A 9574-nucleotide genomic window follows, 5' to 3' on the forward strand; every position below is an offset into this window, starting at 1 on the left:
CATCCCAGTGCTGTGTTATACAGCGCCTGTGTCCTACTGCTGGTATATACCGAGTCAGTGACAGCATCCCAGTGCTGTGTTATACAGCGCCTGTCTCCTACTGCTGGTATATACCGTGCCAGTGACAGCATCCCAGTGCTGTGATATACAGCGCCTGTGTCCTACTGCTGGTATATACCGAGTCAGTGACAGCATCCCAGTGCTGTGATATACAGCGCCTGTGTCCTACTGCTGGTATATACCGTGCCAGTGACAGCATCCCAGTGCTGTGATATACAGCGCCTGTGTCCTACTGCTGGTATATACCGAGTCAGTGACAGTATCCCAGTGCTGTGTTATACAGCGCCTGTGTCCTACTGCTGGTATATACCGAGTCAGTGACAGCATCCCAGTGCTGTGTTATACAGCGCCTGTGTCCTACTGCTGGTATATACCGAGTCAGTGACAGCATCCCAGTGCTGTGTTATACAGCGCCTGTGTCCTCCTGCTGGTATATACCGTGCCAGTGACAGCATCCCAGTGCTGTGATATACAGTGCCTGTGTCCTACTGCTGGTATATACCGTGCCAGTGACAGCATCCCAGTGCTGTGTTATACAGCGCCTGTGTCCTACTGCTGGTATATACCGTGCCAGTGACAGTATCCCAGTGCTGTGTTATACAGCGCCTGTGTCCTCCTGCTGGTATATACACCGAGTCAGTGACAGTATCCCAGTGCTGTGATATGCATACCCTCCAACTGTACCGAATTTGCCGGTACCGTTTTTTTAACAGTCTGTACCGGCAAATTCAGTTTGCACCGAATGTACCGATTTTTGACACTCACTCACTTTGCGCCGCAAAATGATTTCAGCTCCTGGCTGAGCGTTTTACCGGTCCCCGCTCCATGTACTGCGGATCTCCCCCTTCCGTTCCCATGAGTGCATTGCAGGGCCGGTCCCGTGTGTCATGATGTCACATGCTGGGGACCGCGCACTGTGCGCACTCAGGGGGAAAAGACGTCTCTCAACCCTCACTGCGCATGCGCACAAAGGCGTAACTACCATAGGTGCAAGGGGTGCAGCTGCTATGGGGCCCAGAGCTGAAGGGGGCCCATCTTTACTGTATAAGTTATATTTTCTATATACATTTATCATCAATATTTGGTATATAGGGGCCCTTACAAACTTTTGCTATGGGGCCCGTGAATATCTAGTTACGCCCCTGCATGCGCAGACTGAGAAACTGAAGGCACGAACCTCTGTGAGGGAGAGGGGTGCCAGGCCAGCCCTGGCGCGCATGATGATCTTCGCAGCGTACCATCCGGAGCCTGCCACAGTTGTCAGCACATCAGATCCAGTGCAGGGCAAGTAGATTTAGCCACGGCTGCACTTTGACTAAATCACTTGTCTTATCTATCCAGCATTGTGTTACGCACCTGTTTGCCTGCAGCTCATGTCACTTGGTGGCTTGGTGGGCTGCTGGCATATATAAATAAGTATATTAATATACTTATTTATTAAATAAGTATATTAAATAAACTTATTTAATATGCCAGCAGTCCACCAAGCCACCAAGTGACATGAGCTCAGCTGCATCAGGTGCTGAGCTGGGGGGGGCAGGGTGCTCAGCCAGGCTACACAAACTATATAATTGAAAGTATAGGAAAGGAGGGTTTGCCACGCCCCCTTTCCCATTGGCCACGGCCTTTCCCTTTGTGTACCGAATTCTTCCCCTCAGATGTTGGAGGGTATGGATATGCAGCGCCTATGTCCTACTGCTGGTATATACCGTGCCAGTGACAGCATCCCAGTACTGTGTTATACAGCGCCTGTGTCCTACTGCTGGTATATACCGTGCCAGTGACAGCATCCCAGTGCTGTGATATACAGCGCCTGTGTCCTACTGCTGGTATATACCGTGCCAGTGACAGTATCCCAGTGCTGTGATATACAGCGCCTGTGTCCTACTGCTGGTATATACCGAGTCAGTGACAGCATCCCAGTGCTGTGATATGCAGCGCCTATGTCCTACTGCTGGTATATACCGTGCCAGTGACAGCATCCCAGTACTGTGTTATACAGCGCCTGTGTCCTACTGCTGGTACATACCGTGCCCGTGGCAGCATCCCAGTGCTGTGTTATACAGCGCCTGTGTCCTACTGCTGGTACATACCGTGCCAGTGACAGCATCCCAGTACTGTGTTATACAGCGCCTGTGTCCTACTGCTGGTACATACCGTGCCCGTGGCAGCATCCCAGTGCTGTGATATACAGCGCCTGTGTCCTACTGCTGGTACATACCGTGCCAGTGACAGCATCCCAGTGCTGTGATATGCAGCGCCTGTGTCCTACTGCTGGTACATACCGTGCCAGTGACAGCATCCCAGTGCTGTGATATACAGCGCCTGTGTCCTACTGCTGGTACATACCGTGCCATTGACAGCATCCCAGTGCTGTGTTATACAGCACCTGTGTCCTACTGCTGGTACATACCGTCCCCGTGGCAGCATCCCAGTGCTGTGATATACAGCGCCTGTGTCCTACTGCTGGTATATACCGTGCCAGTGACGGCATCCCAGTGCTGTGATATACAGCGCCTGTGTCCTACTGCTGGTACATACCGTGCCAGTGACAGTATCTCAGTGCTGTGATATACAGCGCCTGTGTCCTACTGCTGGTATATACCGTGCCAGTGACAGCATCCCTGTGCTGTGATATACAGCGCCTGTGTCCTACTGCTGGTATATACCGAGTCAGTGACAGCATCCCAGTGCTGTGATATACAGCGCCTGTGTCCTACTGCTGGTACATACCGTGCCAGTGACAGCATCCCAGTGCTGTGATATACAGCGCCTGTGTCCTACTGCTGGTATATACCGTGCCAGTGACAGCATCCCAGTGCTGTGATATACAGCGCCTGTGTCCTACTGCTGGTATATACCGAGTCAGTAACAGCATCCTAGTGCTGTGATATACAGCGCCTGTATCCTACTGCTGGTATAAACCGTGCCAGTGACAGTATCCCAGTGCTGTGATATACAGCGCCTGTCTCCTACTGCTGGTATATACTGAGTCAGTGACAGCATCCTAGTGCTGTGATATACAGCGCCTGTATCCTACTGCTGGTATACACCGTGCCAGTGACAGTATCCCAGTGCTGTGATATACAGCGCCTGTGTCCTACTGCTGGTATATACTGAGTCAGTGACAGCATCCCAGTGCTGTTATATACAGCGCCTGTGTCCTACTGCTGGTATATACCGTGCCAGTGACAGTATCCCAGTGCTGTGATATACAGCGCCTGTGTCCTCCTGCTGGTATATACCGTGCCAGTGACGGCATCCCAGTGCTGTGATATACAGCGCCTGTGTCCTACTGCTGGTATATACTGAGTCAGTGACAGCATCCCAGTGCTGTGATATACAGCGCCTGTGTCCTACTGCTGGTATATACTGAGTCAGTGACAGCATCCCAGTGCTGTGTTATACAGCGCCTGTGTCCTACTGCTTCTATATACCGAGTCAGTGACAGCATCCCAGTGCTGTGTTATACAGCGCCTGTGTCCTACTGCTGGTATATACCGAGTCAGTGACAGCATCCCAGTGCTGTGTTATACAGCGCCTGTCTCCTACTGCTGGTATATACTGAGTCAGTGACAGCATCCCAGTGCTGTGATATACAGCGCCTGTATCCTACTGCTGGTATATACCGAATCAGTGACAGCATCCTAGTGCTGTGATATACAGCGCCTGTGTCCTCCTGCTGGTATATACCGTGCCAGTGACAGCATCCCAGTGCTGTGTTATACAGCGCCTGTGTCCTACTGCTGGTATATACCGAGTCAGTGACAGTATCCCAGTGCTGTGTTATACAGCGCCTGTGTCCTACTGCTGGTACATACCGAGTCAGTGACAGTATCCCAGTGCTGTGTTATACAGCGCCGGTGTCCTCCTGCTGGTATATACCGTGCCAGTGACAGCATCCCAGTGCTGTGATATACAGCGCCTGTGTCCTCCTGCTGGTATATACCGTGCCAGTGACAGCATCCCAGTGCTGTGATATGCAGCGCCTGTGTCCTACTGCTGGTATATACCGTGCCAGTGACAGCATCCCAGTGTTGTGATATGCAGCGCCTGTGTCCTACTGCTGGTACATACCGTGCCAGTGACAGCATCCCAGTGCTGTGATATACAGCGCCTGTGTCCTACTGCTGGTATATACCGTGCCAGTGACAGCATCCCAGTGCTGTGATATACAGCGCCTGTGTCCTACTGCTGGTATATACCGTGCCAGTGACAGCATCCCAGTGCTGTGTTATACAGCGCCTGTGTCCTACTGCTGGTATATACCGAGTCAGTGACAGCATCCCAGTGCTGTGATATACAGCGCCTGTGTCCTACTGCTGGTACATACAGTGCCAGTGACAGTATCCCAGTCCTGTGTTATACAGCGCCTGTGTCCTACTGCTGGTATATACCGAGTCAGTGACAGCATCCTAGTGCTGTGTTATACAGCGCCTGTGTCCTCCTGCTGGTATATACCGTGCCAGTGACAGCATCCCAGTGCTGTGATATACAGCGCCTGTGTCCTACTGCTGGTACATACCGAGTCAGTGACAGTATCCCAGTGCTGTGTTATACAGCGCCTGTGTCCTACTGCTGGTATATACCGAGTCAGTGACAGCATCCCAGTGCTGTGATATACAGCGCCTGTGTCCTCCTGCTGGTATATACCGTGCCAGTGACAGCATCCCAGTGCTGTGATATACAGCGCCTGTGTCCTCCTGCTGGTATATACCGTGCCAGTGACAGCATCCCAGTGCTGTGATATACAGCGCCTGTGTCCTACTGCTGGTATATACCGTGCCAGTGACAGCATCCCAGTGTTGTGATATGCAGCGCCTGTGTCCTACTGCTGGTATATACCGTGCCAGTGACAGCATCCCAGTGCTGTGATATACAGCGCCTGTGTCCTACTGCTGGTATATACCGTGCCAGTGACAGCATCCCAGTGCTGTGATATACAGCGCCTGTGTCCTACTGCTGGTATATACCGTGCCCGTGACAGCATCCCTGTGCTGTGATATACAGCGCCTGTGTCCCACTGCTGGTATATACCGTGCCAGTGACAGCATCCCAGTGCTGTGATATACAGCGCCTGTGTCCTACTGCTGGTATATACCGAGTCAGTGACAGCATCCCAGTGCTGTGATATACAGCGCCTGTGTCCTACTGCTGGTATATACCGAGTCAGTGACAGTATCCCAGTGCTGTGTTATACAGCGCCTGTGTCCTACTGCTGGTATATACCGAGTCAGTGACAGCATCCTAGTGCTGTGATATACAGCGCCTGTGTCCTACTGCTGGTATATACCGAGTCAGTGACAGCATCCCAGTGCTGTGTTATACAGCGCCTGTGTCCTCCTGCTGGTATATACCGAGTCAGTGACAGTATCCCAGTCCTGTGTTATACAGCGCCTGTGTCCTACTGCTGGTATATACCGAGTCAGTGACAGCATCCCAGTGCTGTGATATACAGCGCCTGTGTCCTACTGCTGGTATACACACATACCTCCCAACTTTGTTAGCTCAGCATGCGGTACGCTGCTGCTGGGTAGCGCCGACATTTTCGGGGGAGGGGCGTGACCTAATTCGGGGCGTGGCCTATACTCGCGGCTCTCCCGCGAGGCCACGCCCCCATTTTGCCGCTATGGGTTCATGACCCAGAGGCTCTGTGAGCCTCTAGCCATGCCCCCAGCCCCCTGGCTGTGGGAATAGACGCTGTGCGCATACGCACAGCGTTTATTCCCCGCTGCTTAGCAGCTGACATTGGGGACTCCCAACAGCCCCCCCACACCGCGGGACACTGCCGCCCGCGGGTGGGACAGCGGGACAGGCCCTGATAATCGGGACTGTCCCGCTAAAATCGGGACTGTTGGGAGGTATGTACACAGTGCCAGTGACAGCATCCCAGTGCTGTGATATACAGCGCCTGTGTCCTACTGCTGGTATATACCGTGCCAGTGACGGCATCCCAGTGCTGTGATATACAGCGCCTGTGTCCTACTGCTGGTATATACCGAGTCAGTGACAGTATCCCAGTGCTGTGTTATACAGCGCCTGTGTCCTACTGCTGGTATATACCGAGTCAGTGACAGCATCCCAGTGCTGTGTTATACAGCGCCTGTGTCCTACTGCTGGTATATACCGTGCCAGTGACAGCATCCCAGTGCTGTGGTATGCAGTGCCTGTGTCCTACTGCTGGTATATACCGTGCCAGTGACAGCATCCCAGTGCTGTGATATGCAGCGCCTGTGTCCTACTGCTGGTATATACCGTGCCAGTGACAGCATCCCAGTGCTGTGATATACAGCGCCTGTGTCCTACTGCTGGTATATACCGTGCCAGTGACAGCATCCCAGTGCTGTGATATACAGCGCCTGTGTCCTACTGCTGGTATATACCGAGTCAGTGACAGTATCCCAGTGCTGTGTTATACAGCGCCTGTGTCCTACTGCTGGTATATACCGTGCCAGTGACAGCATCCCAGTGCTGTGATATACAGCGCCTGTGTCCTACTGCTGGTATATACCGTGCCAGTGACAGCATCCCAGTGCTGTGATATACAGCGCCTGTGTCCTACTGCTGGTATATACCGTGCCAGTGACAGCATCCCAGTGTTGTAATATGCAGCGCCTGTGTCCTACTGCTGGTATATACCCTGCCAGTGACAGCATCCCAGTGCTGTGGTATGCAGTGCCTGTGTCCTACTGCTGGTATATACCGTGCCAGTGACAGCATCCCAGTGCTGTGATATGCAGCGCCTGTGTCCTACTGCTGGTATATACCGTGCCAGTGACAGCATCCCAGTGCTGTGATATACAGCGCCTGTGTCCTACTGCTGGTATATACAGTGACAGCATCCCAGTGCTGTGATATACAGCGCCTGTGTCCTACTGCTGGTATATACCGTGCCAGTGACAGCATCCCAGTGCTGTGATATGCAGCGCCTGTGTCCTACTGCTGATATATCCGTGTCAGTGACAGCATCCCAGTGCTGTGATATACAGCGCCTGTGTCCTACTGCTGATATACTGTGTCAGTGACAGCATCCCAGTGCTGTGATATACAGCGCCTGTGTCCTACTGCTGGTATATACCGAGTCAGTGACAGCATCCCAGTGCTGTGTTATACAGCGCCTGTGTCCTACTGCTGGTATATACCGAGTCAGTGACAGCATCCCAGTGCTGTGTTATACAGCGCCTGTGTCCTACTGCTGGTATATACTGAGTCAGTGACAGCATCCCAGTGCTGTGATATACAGCGCCTGTGTCCTACTGCTGGTATATACAGTGACAGTATCCCAGTGCTGTGTTATACAGCGCCTGTGTCCTACTGCTGGTATATACCGAGTCAGTGACAGCATCCCAGTGCTGTGTTATACAGCGTCTGTGTCCTACTGCTGGTATATACCGTGCCAGTGACAGCATCCCTGTGCTGTGATATACAGCGCCTGTGTCCTACTGCTGGTATATACCGAGTCAGTGACAGCATCCCAGTGCTGTGATATACAGCGCCTGTGTCCTACTGCTGGTACATACCGAGTCAGTGACAGCATCCCAGTGCTGTGATATACAGCGCCTGTGTCCTACTGCTGGTATATACCGAGTCAGTGACAGTATCTCAGTGCTGTGATATACAGCGCCTGTGTCCTACTGCTGGTATATACCGTGCCAGTGACAGCATCCTAGTGCTGTGATATGCAGCGCCTATGTTCTACTGCTGGTATATACCGTGCCAGTGACAGCATCCCTGTGCTGTGATATACAGCGCCTGTGTCCTACTGCTGGTATATACCGTGCCAGTGACAGTATCCCAGTGCTGTGTTATACAGCGCCTGTGTCCTACTGCTGGTATATACCGTGCCAGTGACAGCATCCCAGTGCTGTGATATACAGCGCCTATATCCTAGTGCTGGTATATACCGAGTCAGTGACAGTATCTCAGTGCTGTGATATACAGCGCCTGTGTCCTACTGCTGGTATATACCGAGTCAGTGACAGCATCCCAGTGCTGTGATATACAGCGCCTGTGTCCTACTGCTGGTATATACCGAGTCAGTGACAGTATCTCAGTGCTGTGATATACAGCGCCTGTGTCCTACTGCTGGTATATACCGTGCCAGTGACAGCATCCTAGTGCTGTGATATGCAGCGCCTATGTTCTACTGCTGGTATATACCGTGCCAGTGACAGCATCCCAGTGCTGTGATATGCAGCGCCTGTGTCCTCCTGCTGATATATACCGTGCCAGTGACAGCATCCCAGTGCTGTGTTATACAGCGCCTGTGTCCTACTGCTGGTATATACCATGCCTGTGACAGCATCCCAGTGCTGTGGTATGCAGCGCCTGTGTCCTACTGCTGGTATATACTGTGCCAGTGACAGCATCCCAGTGCTGTGATATACAGCGCCTGTGTCCTACTGCTGGTATATACTGTGCCAGTGACAGTATCCCAGTGCTGTGATATACAACGCCTGTGTCCTACTGCTGGTATATACCGAGTCAGTGACAGCATCCCAGTGCTGTGATATACAGCGCCTGTGTCCTACTGCTGGTATATACAGTGACAGTGCCCCAGTGCATTGATATACAGTGCCTGCTTCCTACTGCTGGTATATACAGTGCCCGTGACAGCATCCTAGTGCTGTGATATACAGTGCCCGCTTCCTGCTGCTGATATATACAGTGACTGCATCATAGTCCTGTGACATATCGCACCTGCATTATAGTGCTGTAATGTGTAATGTGTCTGGGTGCAGGGAGCAGGCTGGCAGATGGGCAGGGCACAGGCTGGAAGAGAGGGTTGGGTGCAAGGCGCAGGATGGCGGAGGGTGTAGGGCACAGGCTGGCAGAGGGGGCAGGTTGCAGATAGATGGTATAGGGTGCAGGCTGGCAGACAGGGCTGTGTGCAGGGAACAGGCTGGCAGAGGCGGCTGTGTGCAGGGTGCAGGCTGGCAGAAGGGGCTGTGTGAACGGGTGCAGGGCGCAAGTCGGCAGACAGGGCTGGGTGCAGGGCACAGGCTCTTAGAGGGTGCTGGGTGCAGGGTACAGGCTGGCAGAGGGGGCTGGGTTCAAAGAGCAGGCTGGCAGAGGGGGCTGGGTTCAAGGAGCAGGCTGGCAGAGGGGGCTGGGTGCAGGCTGGCAGAGGGGGCTGGGTACAGGGCACAGGCTAGCAGAGGCTGCTGGGTGCAGGGCACAGGCTGGCAAAGGACAGGGTGCAGGCTGGCAGAGGGGGCTGGGTGCAGGATGCAGGCTGGCAGAGGGGGCTGGGTGTAGGGCACAGGCTGGCAGAGGGGGCTGGGTGCAGGATGCAGGCTGGCAGAGATGGCTGGGTGCAGGGCACAGGCTGGCAGAGGGGGCTGGGTACAGGATGCAGGCTGGCAGAGGGGGCTGGGTGCAGGGCACAGGCTGGCAGAGGACATGGTGCAGGCTGGCAGAGGGGGCTGGGTGCAGGTTGCAGATGGTATAGGGTGCAGGCTGGCAGAGGGGGCGGGGCACAGGCTGGCAGAGGGGGCTGGGTGCAAATTGCAGA

Source organism: Crinia signifera, chromosome 1 (genome assembly GCF_055691185.1).
Source record: "Crinia signifera chromosome 1, ASM5569118v1, whole genome shotgun sequence".
NCBI classification, from domain to species: domain Eukaryota; kingdom Metazoa; phylum Chordata; class Amphibia; order Anura; family Myobatrachidae; genus Crinia; species Crinia signifera.